Source organism: Glossina fuscipes, unplaced genomic scaffold (assembly GCF_014805625.2).
Source record: "Glossina fuscipes isolate IAEA_lab_2018 unplaced genomic scaffold, Yale_Gfus_2 1, whole genome shotgun sequence".
Classification (NCBI taxonomy): Eukaryota; Metazoa; Arthropoda; class Insecta; order Diptera; family Glossinidae; genus Glossina; species Glossina fuscipes.
Genome location: NW_023998415.1, coordinates 37,796,329 through 37,809,879, shown reverse-complemented (window position 1 = coordinate 37,809,879; position 13,551 = coordinate 37,796,329). Strand labels below are relative to the sequence as shown.

The 13,551-nt window shown below is 32.3% G+C and overlaps 1 protein-coding gene across 4 annotated transcripts in view; it reads right to left on the bottom strand.

The window, feature by feature from the left end:
* Positions 1-12,651, bottom strand: part of LOC119631334 — a 52,613-nt gene extending 39,962 nt beyond the window's left edge. For all 4 annotated transcript variants that reach the window (XM_038023452.1, XM_038023453.1, XM_038023450.1 and 1 more), the window contains exon 1: positions 12,325-12,651. The gene's annotated coding sequence lies outside the window, so the exon portion shown is untranslated. The remainder of the gene's footprint in view (positions 1-12,324) is intronic.
* Positions 12,652-13,551: the final 900 nt, after the last annotated feature.

The window sequence follows — 13,551 nt, the reverse complement described above, 5'->3', positions numbered from 1 at the left end:
AGTTATGACAAACTAGCAAAAGCTTGGTCGTTTTTTTTCCTCTTTTGTTGAGGAACCCATTAAGCATTACCCATTAAGTATGCATTCAAAGTTTTTTAGATTTATCTGCTGCAGTTAATTGAGTAATGAGGAGAACAACAATTTTTTATGCCTTTTGAAAAACATATATGTCTCCAGTATATATAGCACTGTAGGCGTGTCCCTTAACCAATTTGGCCAATTTTCAGGGTCAACATGCGTGCAAGAACTTTCAATGTTTCTGCCAAAGTTAATAGTCGTCAATTTTCCTGCCAAGAGAATGTTTACAGCAAGTTTTACAGCCGGACAGACAGACGGACAAGAGTATATAAACTTTGTGGGATGTCTTAAGCTTCCTACTGGACGTTGCAAACGTTTCGACAAAACGGATCACCTTCGTTGTTTTTCTCTGGATGCAATCTGTGTGATGCTTATAAGAAGTTTGACACTTAGACCTCGTGATTAGGTTTATGCTTTTTTTTTTTTTATTAAAAATTCTCTGCTCATTGACATCGTATTAATAAGTTTTTACATTAATTGGCGTTAGATACGCGTAAAATTACGTAATCATATCATTTTAAATATTTTTTATGAATTGCAGCCTATCAACATAGGAAAGAAGGTAAAGCCGTGTGTTACACTAATGTTGTTACAAATTTTTGAAATGCGATTTAAAATGAAGAACAAATATTTAACGCTTTGGTTTTTTTATGAATATTTCGCCTTTTCCTCTCAGTCGATTCAATTTAGTTCAAATTAATTATTTTTACCGATCAATCATATCAGACCTATATGGCACGATTACTTAAGACATGGTTGATACAATTAAATCTCCTATAAAGCGAATAATTCGTGCTTCATTATCCGGAAACCATAGCTACATGAAACTTGGAATAAATTGTACTCAGGAAATATGTTCTATTGAGCAGAGAAGCATATAACTAAAGCAAATTAAATTAAATTGTATCGAGTTATATAGAAACCCATGGCAGGTTTTCTGGAAATCGTCTTAAAAGAAACTCAAAATTAATATAAATTAAATGAATTCGCACAGCGTTATATAGAACACTTGTGAGAAGAATTTTTTTATCCTTATGTCTGGGCATATTTGGAGATAATCTTAGCAATGCTTTACTCTTGACTCATTTTAAAGAAAAGTTCCAGTAAACTGGATCGGGAATAATAACTCATACATGTCAGCGTCATTTGACTTATTACGACAATCTTGTACAAGAACCGCATTATAAGACAGTAATACCAATTTTTCGCCCTCGTTACATAGCGTCGATGTAAAAAGACATTGCAGCCTAAGCCGCGTTTTTCGTACTTAGGCAATTGTCTATAGATTTATCGGTTCTCTATTACATGCTGGAAGCAAGCCAAAGGTTTTCTTCTTCACTAGACATACCTTCAAATTAATGTCTTTTTGTATTTCTCTTATGTGGAAATCAATTTTTCGAAATTTTTAGAATTTAAATCTTGCAAGACCTACCTTTGTTTTGCTCTAAATATTTTTCCTAATAAAAATGAACGAATGAATGAATATTGGTGTATTCATATGCTGCACTATTTTTGACATAAGGTATACATGAATTTTGTGCGGACGTTCATGACACCCAGGAGTAGATACATCATCAATTTTGAATTGCTTTCAGCTTGTTTCTCCATCTATTCTTTTCACGTCTGTCCATGTAACTTTGTACTAAACCTACATGCCGCGATTTTTCATGTATTTTGACGAAAATCGGCATCCTGATGTGCTTTGGGCCAAAGACAAAGCCTATTCCGCGACTATGCTTTTTTTGCAAAAAAATTGTTATTTAAGTAAAATAAATCCTTTTCAAAATTTCTCGTCAAAAATAACTGTATCGTAGCATCTTAGCGAATTGAAGTAATGACAAAAATTTTTTACCTCCAATGAATTTCCCGTGACGTCTGTTGTGTCGTCTCCTTCCCATGGATGGTAAGTGGACTCAACAGAATCCGTTCAAAAGCAATTCCTGCTCTTTGATTTTAAGAATTTGTGTTGGGAGCCGCTTTTCGCTCTGCCTCTTTATGAATATAATTTGCTTCTGTTATCCTTATCTGTCACTTAAGAAGCATAAATTTATTCTTAGTTTTTCCATCTTAAGTAAGTTAATTAATTGTACTATCGATACGCCCACATTACTGGGCGAGAAAAGTTTTAAGGTCTGTAATCGCTTCTCTATGCACTGTATTTTCATTGAGCTTAGTCAATGTAAGTAAAATTACGAGCTGTTTAGTCTATTCAAAGTTGTTTGGAGAAACTGAAACTTAATCTCAACATGGGGCTCTTTAAAGTCTATTAAAACAACTATGCTTAATACCCGGGGGTTTTGCCTATGTCGGCGTTTAAATTAACTTGCAATCTTCAAATCTCACTATGATTTGAAAATTAATTGGTATTATTTACAGTTATTGACTGCCAACTCTTTGCATATTTGCAATGGCTTTGGGATTCACTTGCAACTTGCATATTTAATGGTTATGGGTGTACCTCCGTGCTAGTTGTATACATGTGTTACCACTCCTTATATGCTTTGTATTAATTCTTAATAATAATTAGTATAAGATTTACTTCTAAGAGTTAATTAAATTTAACAAAAGTAACCATAACAAAATTTTGATCGCATAAATCTATTTTTTAGATATATGCATAAGGATTCTGATGATAAGTAAAACGTTGTATGGCGACATGGTCTAATTAATCTAACTGGTTTTATGATGAAAAAAAAAGAAATGGACAATAGTAAAATCCTCATCAGGGCATTCATTTTGCTGAATTCGGATCACATCAGTTCAGTTCACATTATGGGTGCCGTCCACCGTAAGATGTTTTCATGGAAAGCACGTTATGCAGAAAAACAACGTATCATTTTTGGCATATTATCGGTCGGGACCGAATTTTTTTATACCCATCACTGTTATGCTAAAAACACAAAAGAAGAAGAAGAACAACAATTTTTTCGTGCTCTATAATATGAAATGGCCGCAACCGATTTTTTCTACTTTGAAAATAAAAGTTTTTAGTATAGGCTTAGCATAGGCATGTGCGTGTTGTAGGCGTATCCTTCCAAATTTTTTTGGAAATTTGTACGCGATATCTTCATTTTCGCTAACGAGAGAATGTTTACTATAAATAGCACAAAGTTGCGCGCATAGACCGATGGACAGACGACTAAGCGGACGGATGTTTAGGTGCATTCCAAATTCGAAACTGTTCAAGAATTTATATACTTTATAGACTTTTTGAAGCTTCTTTCTGAGCGTTATAAAGGTATTGAAAAAATAATTCAATTTTGATGCACTATAATATAGAGTAGGCATGGTCAATTTTTTCCATTTTTTCGCACAAGCGCTACAGCCTCGCCCATAGAATATGCGTTTAAATTGTAAGTACGTTTATTTGCTATAGGTTATGAGTAATGAGCAAAAAACAATTTTTTAATTTCTTTTGAAAAATAGATGTGTTTTTTCAACTTTACATAGAGCTGTAAGCGTGTCCTTCAACCGATATAGCCCATTTTCAATATCAACCTGCCTTCATGAACTTTCAATATTTTCGGTAAATTTAAACTCGATAGCTTCATATTTGCGAGTAAGAGAATGTTTACAACGCGTGGACAGACGGACATGCTTAAATCGATGTGGAATTTGATGCTGATGAAGGATATATATACTTTGTGGTGGTATTCCTGATGCTTTCTTCTGGGCATTGCAAACGTTTCGACAAAATGAATATACCACTCATCCTTCGGCGATGGGTATAAAAATGAATTAATTTATATATATATATATATATATATATATATATATATATATGTATATTAGCAAAGCGATGTAAAATAGTTAATGGTTGCCCTTGCCCAACTATAATGTTTTCGTTTTTATTTGAATTTGTTTTCATTTCGCGTGTTTACATGCCTTCATAAATATGAGAAAAATTATTGTTGTTGTTGTTGTTGTTGTTGTTGTAGAGATTATGCGGTTTTATTTTCTTCAATTTATTAGCAGCAAAAATTGGCAATACATTCCATTGTTTATAATGCATTGGCCAATTGTATCGTCAGTATGTCAAAATGCACGAGCTCACCTTTATGCCACAGTACGCGGTAATATTTTTCAAAATCATTTAACACGCGCGCACTACTTTGCGCGGCAATTGATCGAATAGCTGCTACCGGAAACGATGAATTCCGATTCGGTTGCGCTAGTTCTTAAGTCGACACAAGTCGCCTAAAGAATAAATAAAATTCATACGCCACAGTGTGCAACAAATAATATTACATACGTATGTGTTTATGAATCGCAAATCAATTGTGTTATGCTCGCGTGAAGACATGTTTCAGGCTGTAGCCTAAAAAAAAAAAATAATAATAATAATGGTTGGCAGACAAAATGCGAATTTGGTCCTTCATATCATCGATCAAAAATCTGAATCACGATTGAATTTCTATAGTTTGCAGAACATTTGCAGAAAATTTCTTATTGGAATTATTAGCATTTTAATGAGGTGTAATTAAATTTTCAACCCTATGTTCATATATTGTATGCTCTTTTAACGCATTCTACAATATCGATTAATAATTAGTAATGCAAGTAAGTATACAATTTATATAATGTATATAACGTACCCGTTAGCGTCATAATCACTATCATTATTATATTATTATTATTATTATTATTATTATTATTATTTCATCATTACACAACAGTAACAAGTTGCATGTGCATGTTTTTCAATTAATCTTTGACTCTTGATCATATACTTATCTTTCTGCAAGTATTTATATGATTTTCATTTGACACAACTTTAATGAACTTATCCAGCAATTAATTTATTACGCTTACCTATGTCAGGCGATAATTATGCAATGATTATATAATGGCTGTCTCTGACAACACAATGTAAATAAAACGAAAATTCGTATATAGGCGTTGCTTGATTCACGCCATCGACTATAATTGGTATTTTTTTTTTTTTTTTTTTTTTTTTTTTTTTGTTTTGCCTCATTCTATATACAATAGGTTGCCTAAATGCAATTTTATACGGAAATGCCTAGATTTTTGGTATTTTAGTGTATTCTGTAAATGATGCCAAGTTTTCGTTTCACGAGTGAAAACAATCAACCCAATAATAAAGTAAAAAGCGGGCATATTAACTTTATCGTCTAATTTATCTATCATTGATGAAATTGACAAGAAATATAATATATTTAATCTCTGATTGCATAATTTGATCTCCGACTGTTCACGATGCACTCAAAAAGAAGATGCACTAATAATCGAGAAGAAGATTTTATTAGTACGCAGATACGCATAACCATTTCCAAAGGATTTAATAATAGAATTTAGCGTTAGAAAGGCCAACAATGTCATGCAAATACTGCGATTGCAAGTTTGAAACAATGAATGTCTGCGTATTTTTAGCAAAAATACACACACACACATACTCGCACGCACACATTACTTTTATTCTATTTTACATTTTATCCTTGGGTATACTTGAGAATTTTCACGCTTAGAAAGTTAATGAACGTGACGAACGGCGTTATGGCATGTGCTACGAACATTTCCTGCACATTACTTTCCATAGCATTTTTAAAAGATGATATCCGAAGCCCAAGAATTTAGAAAATGCACAAATTCGTACATCAGTTGTCGGCGTTGCACTAACGTTCGACGTTACACTAACCTCCACTTCTTGACTGTCCGTCTCTTACAGTTTTTTTTATTATGAATTGTATCAAGTAAACGAAAATACTGCTATTTGTCTAGTATGTAGTGAAGGACTGAGTATTTCTAATTATGCCAAAATTAAGTTCAATAAGCGCTAAATCAATTTTCTTTAAATCTGGAAAATTACGACTTATTTGAAAAGCAAATATAAAGCAAAAATTAAATAATTTAATTAAATTAGGCCCTCTTGAACCAGTAAATCATTCTGATTGGGGTACACCGTTAGTACCACTTTTGAAAAAAATATGCAGAGATTGAAATGCGGTTGTATTATATATGACCATAAACTCACTCAGCGGTAAATATTTATTGATGAAATATTTGTATTTTTATCCATGGAGCACATATCCAAGCACGTTAACACTACAATCTTTATCATTTAATTTTAAGACTAGCGTAACTCAAACAAGTAAGAAAATTATAGTCGGACCGACTATTAGGAACCCTGTCAACTTACTACGATGAACTAATTTTCACTACGAACTATACTCTTTTATAAGTTATAAGTGCGGACGTATGTAACACGCCAAAGGACTTAAGATAGATTCACCTTTTATTATACCAATTAATTTAGAATCATGATTTGAATTGATCTATGCCTGTCCATCCGTTTGTCCGTCTGAAGTCTGCCCATGTAAATTTGTGTTCAAGCCACAAGTCACAATTTTTGCGACATTTTGATTAAGTTTGATACAATGAATTGTCTTTTGACACAAGAACAAACGCTATTGAAAATGTTGCGGATCGGTCCACTTATTTTGAAAATTCATTATATGAAGAGAAAAGTTGCAATTTTCGAAATTTCTTGGCAAAACTCGCTCTGTAATAGTATTTGGACATTTTAAATTCATATAAAAAATTTGATTCGGTTGAAGCAATTCTTCAAATAACAGTGACAGTGAGCAATGACAGGAGGATGACGAATTTCAATCTTTTGGAAATAAGCAAATAGAGCTCTCAGTAAAATATGATCGCACTATATGGGGGATATAATACACTGAACTGTTCTTCTACACAAATGTTCAAAAAACACTTCATAGATCAATTGCATGGCCCACATCTCGATATCGTGAAGCCGAAAACCTTAGTGAAATTGCATATGTGATGGCCAGAAATTGCTATATAGAAACAAAATCCATGTTACGAACAAGTAAACCTTTTCAAGGTTCTTTATTTTTATTCTATAAATAAAGGGCTAACCCTAAAGTTTAACTTAACATTTATTTATTTTAACAGTCTACTTACTCTACTCGACTGCCATTTTAGTGCAGTTGAATTGCATGTGTAGATAAATAAATAAATAAATAACTGTAACCAAAAAAAAAAAAAAAAAAAAAAAAAAAAAAGAACTGCGTAGCAGTCCAGAGAAAATTTCATTGATTTTACGTTCGCCTTGTAATAGGATATGGAGTCGATTAAAAATTGATCAGACTGGTTCAATTAATAATAATTACGTTTTACTTATGATTATCTCATTTTTTAAATAGGCAGAGGTATTTCAATTAGAAAACAATTCTCTAAACTTTACAGTTATCAAACTTGTAGAACTTTGCTCATGTTACGATCTACCAGAAATTGTTGTTAATAGTAATAGAAGACATCGAGCGAATTTCCAAAACTCTTCTTGATGAATTCACTCAAACATATACTAACAGTGCTCGGATATTCAGCAACCAACCCATAGCCAAATTAAAAAGTTTATCAAAATTTTTGAAAAGTCCATCCGCTATATCTAACACGAGTTTGATATTGTACAACAGAAGAATATATTCATCCAAATTATTTTTCCGAAAATCATTGAGAACTCCAACAACAAAATTTAAGTGACGAATCCTAAAGATAAACGGAATATCGAGTCGATATATGCTTGTTCGAGATTATAGGAATCGCATAATGCCTAGCCGGACGGAAGAAACTATTAAGCAACAGCTTAAACGCATCTAACGTTGCCGTACCTTAAGCCGCAATGAAAAGAAGAAAAACGCCAGCTAGTTCAAATATTAAATCGAACAAACGAAGAACCTAGCAGCGGCCTGGAAAACGTACTAAGGGATCCATCACAGACGAACGTTGCACCGGCCATAACAATAACAATAGCAGCACCGACAGCTTCTGCAATTAATCACAGCAACTCAAGCCAAACACTGGAAGAATTTGAAGACTCAGAACTAACGGTAAAGCTACTAATACTTGAATTGTTTTCCTTACTTGAAAGGTAATTTATATTATCGCCCTAAGGACGGGCGGGCGGGCCGACATACATTATTCCGCAACACGTTATTAATTCTTATATGTAACAATGTCATATGTAAAAAACTAAAACAGATAAGAAAATTATATTCGACTGGGGCCGAATGCACTTTTCACTGCGACTTAAGAATAATGAGTAAAAAAGCGCGCCAAACTAAATCAACTAAATTTTGATATTTGCTAATAATGAGTGGGCGTGTTCAATTTTTTTTTTAATTAAAAACAACGATATTCATGTGTAGAATATACGGAATAATTTTCTAAATTTTGTCGTGGTTGCCGCAAGAGAGTAAGGGATAGAAAACGTCAAAAGAGGGAAAAAATGAAAATTAGATAGTTTATGACTCACTTTCAAATTCATGGACAGACATGTTTAGATGCATTTCGAACTTGAAACCGGCCAAGAATCTATACACTTTATGGGGTTTGTGAAGATTGCGTCTGGGCGTTATAAAGGTACTGAAAAAGGAATTAGACTTCGACATATTGTAGCACTGAGTAGGCGTGGTCAAATTTTTCCATTTTTGGCCCTTAGAGTATGCGTTCAATGGTTTGTAGACTTATCTGCGGCAGGTTATGTTAAAGGCGATTACTTCAATTTTGCCGCGAAAAGAATGTTTACAGCAAACTTTACACAGATAGGCAGACAGATATGCTTGAAACGATTGAGAATTTCATGCTGATCAAGAATACATATACTTTGTGGAATCTCTGAAGCTTACTTCTGGGCGTTGCAAACTTTTCGACCAAATGAATATAACGCTCACTCTTCGATGGTAGGCATAAAAAAGCTTACAGTTCACATGCTTCGGTGATAGATATATAAAAAAAGTGGAAAAATTTTATTTTAAATAATCGGGGAACGGTTAATATTTTTCTATGCAACAATGTATTGTATGAAATTAAAAGCGAGTAAGCATACATCTGGAAAAGTTCATTATTTCCGAAAGAAACTTTAACCCACTTTCAAGAAGGATATGGATACACTCACATCACACATACAATTACGATGAACTCGAACCAATTGTAAGTAGGCGTTATAGACGTAAACTTACTTATAGACATCGTATCGGGATCGTTTTACGGCCGTCGATCGCCATGTTTGTTTTGGACTTATCGCTTTCGATCATGAACAATTCAACTAACTATATTGTTATTCACAGAACAGATTGAAATCAATACAATAAACGATACTATCAAAATTTCTTTTCAACATATCCTATCACATTGTATTTGTAATCGAATACTGTAAACTCAAAATAAAGAACGTATTCATGCGTGATATCCATTAACTATTAGGAGACATTTGGAAATCCTTCACGCCCCTATATAAGAGAAGGCGATACTCACAATAGCAAAAAATGTGATGGTATAAGTAATAGTTGAGTTAACAATATCTTGATACGTAGCTGTACTATTGACCGAATTACATATTTATACTTATAATTTATATTACGACTGTAACGAACGGCAATTAACGAAAATTGAAACTAAGTTTAAGTAAAAATTAATTCAAATAAAAATGAACTCAGTTTTAAGTTAAGCTCGGTTGAAATCTCAATTGCATAAGCAAATCCAACACATAATCCCAAACATTTTGGCGATGTAATGTCATTCTATTCAACTGAAATAATCCGATACCGACCCCATGTTGGGCGTTAATCGTTTATAGCGAAAGGTGCCATAGATATGCGTAGAGTATACCAACACCTTCCGGGGAGACATTGCAGTTAACATTGAAGATAGAGTGCAATTGACATTAAGCGACACGAAACTCAATGCCGAGACGTGAGATAAATTTGCTGGCACCCTAATAATGTGCTCGAGGTATTTACACTTGCCTAACTGTCTCACGATTGAAGATTTACAAATACTTTCCTTAATCACTCAACACTTTAGCTGACGCCATCCAAAATATATTAAGGCTGACAATTTAGAAGTGGCTTGGTGTGCATCCATGGATTTATCCTTCTTTTAACACTGTTGGTAATTCCGGAGGTAGATTAAAGTTCTGGCTATTAAATGATTTTAAAGCAAACGATGTACGCGAAAAACATAGCCACTTCTACGCATCCAACTGGCTTAACAACTAACTTACAATTTAGTGAATACTAATGCCGGCTGAGGCACATAACGATGAATTTTTACTACGTCACTTTACTTTAGTCAAAGACAACATTAATTTTTTGCAACCATAGTTGCACGTATCAGCAAGCGCTTCAGCACATCAGCACAAGTTTTTAATCCTCTAATAAACTTCTGCATTGGGTAGCATTTAATGACATCCGGTTTAAGCAGGCGATATCGCCCATACATCTAATAAGCTGGGAGAAGAGAGAACCTGGCGATAGCTCAACGCCAAATTTTTATAATAATTTTGAAGACCTCACCATAGTACACGCTTTCACTTACAGCGGACATGAAAGTTGAAAACCAATTCGCACTTAACTTCGATATAATCATGTGACTTCTACACTTCACTTGTTTATTTTTTTTTTTTGTACCCATGATGAGGCATATATATATTCATGATGAGGGGTATATTCATTTTATCAAAAAGTTTGCACCGTTCAGAAGGAAATTTAATTGACGTTACAGAGTTTATATATTCTTGATTAGCATCAAATTCTGAATCGATTTAAGCATGTCCGTCTGTCTGGCTGTCCATCTATGCAAAGTCTGCTGTAAACATTTTCCTGGCAGCAAAATAGACGACTATCGACTTTATTAGAAACCCTGAAATATCTTGCATGCAGGTTGCAGGTATTGAAAATGATTCAGATCAAAGCAAAGGCATATTACATGCACCGTATAAACATTCGGCTTTTGCTCTGAAAATAGAAAAAATCAACCGCACCCATCTACTATTATAGAGTATGAAAACTGAAATTTTGTTTAGGATCACGGTGATGGGCATAAAAGATTCGCTTACAACCGAATATATATAATTTTTTTTATTTATTTTTGTTTTTGTTTTTCAATTTTCCCAAAAAGTCTTCCATAGTAAAACAAATACGTTTCATCAAAAATATATATAAAAACATCATTGGCTATGCATGCGAAATGTTATGCATTATTGGTAAGGCAGGATATATGAAGAGAGAGCAGCTCGCGCTGCATAATTTACTATAAGAGAAAGATATATCGTAAATAAAGTAAAACGAACGTGTAACATTTAACACACATAACATAATCAAGCTATGACTTTAAAACAACATTTACTGTCGAAAAATTGCATGAGAGCGAAAAGAAAATATAAAATTGTATATAAATTATAAAAAAATGTAAGTTAAATAACTTTCTCTCGCATAAACAACTATATAAATCATGCAAAAAAAAAAAAATAATAATAATAATAATAACAATAACAAAATGAAAAACAAAAAAAACATCGTATAAATGAGCGAATACTCGCTACCATCCCGAAGAGAGGAGATGGGTTGAGAGAGATAGAGATAGAGATAGAGATAGAGAGAGGGAGAGAGAGAGAATGTCAGCGTCGACGCTCATCATCGAACAAAATTTATTTCGACGAAAATTTAAATAAAAACAATTCTAGTAGATACTACAAATAAATGAAGTAAACAACATTCATACGCGCAGTGCATATAATATATGACACTGCACGGTGTGCCTTCAATGAATGATATATAAATACCTATATATTCAAAATTCTTAAAGACAAGTGAATAAATATATTAGGAATCCAAATGAATGATGCTAAATAAATGTTCAAAAATTAAAAGTACAATTAACTATAAAGTAATAATACTAATAAAAATATTAAAAATAATAATAATCGTAAATACAATTTTAATAAACAAAGGGAAAACGAATATTTTACATATGTAATATTTTATAATCAAGTACATGCATGCAACATCCTATACAATAGTGTAAATTTGCAGTATAAGATATCTTTCATTTATTTCATTTCTTAACGATACGATATTTTATTTATTTTATTGATTTACTATAACTTAATGTTCATAACAATGCAAAGTTATTTCTAATTAGATCCTTGTGACTTGGATGCAATATATATATACATATATATATATATATATGTATGTGCTCGATGACCGCTAAGAGTGTGGGTGTGTGCATAATTCGTTTTCCGTTTTTATATGTGCATGCATGCATGCATGCATGCATGTATGTAGGCTTAAGTGCAATTACATTCTAGTATATATGTATGTGCACTGGCGAATAAATAGCTTCAAAAAAAAAAAAAAGAAAGGAATATTTTCCCTTTGTTTTTTTTTTTTTTTTTTTTCTCAATTTTTTATAAGTTACCTTAACTTTGTTTCGAAAATGTGGGTTAGACCAAATAGACACAGTTTTTTTCGTTCTTTTAATATATTTTTTCCTTCTCTTCTCCTGTTATTTTTGGTTTCTTGTTTTTTTGTTTTTTTTTTTTTTTTAATTAATTGATTGAAAATTTGCTTTTAGTATCCAATATTCCTTAAGCTTCTGAATTTATTACACAATTCGTATAAGATGAAAATGTATTCTTGCAAGCACTTTCTATTGCGTACACACGTATAAACACGACAATGAAATAGTTTCTTTTTTAAATTTGTCCAGCCATAGCCTTTTCCAAACTAAAAAAAAAAAATTCATCAATTTTCTATTAAATATGTTTTCTTATTTGCTTTTTTTTTTATTTTTTATTTTTTTATTAGGTTATTTTCATATTCAAAAGTTTTTTTCTTTCTTTTTTTTTTTTTTTTTTCCTCCAAATATTATAAGAAAAAATTTCGTCCTTTAGCGGAGGAATTTTACATATGTTGTTACTGAGTACGTTTTCAAGTTTGTACTATAACGGTAGTTTTGTAACTCATATGCAATTGTCGCAGGTTATTATATTATTTGAAATACACATTATATTCGTCACCTCTCCGCTTTCTTACCGTTCTTACGTTCAAAAAAAAAAAGAAAATATAATGTTGTTTTCTTTTCTACATCTGCTCTCCATGCGCATCAAATGCAAAATAAAGCTCTTTCTTATTCGAACTTATACCGTTATTTTTAATAAAACATCCCATCGAAAACAGTCTCATAGGCGCATACACTCTAATAACATTTAAAGCAAAAAATTGTATTAGTGTTTTAAATGGAATTTTGAAAATTAACGGTTTTCCGTTTTTATCAATTAAAGGCCACCTAGTGTACGAAAATAATTTAATAAATATTTAACAAAAACAAAAAAAAATTTTAATCATTTTCAAATACGCGGCTTTTACTATTCGTATACTTATTTCGCAATCGAATGAGAAATAAACAGACATATCCGAGTCAGCTGCTTTTACGCTGCTTTTTTATAAACACACTCCGGCTATCACAACTGCACCAGCAAACGGTATGTAAGAAGACTTTTACTCCTCGGTAATACGTGGTCGACGAAAATCGTATATATATATATACATATATATATATAGAGTTGATTTTTATCGTGTGGATTGCGATCAGTAAACTGTAATGGGCGATGACTTCCAGACAAAATTTATCAAGCGAAATACT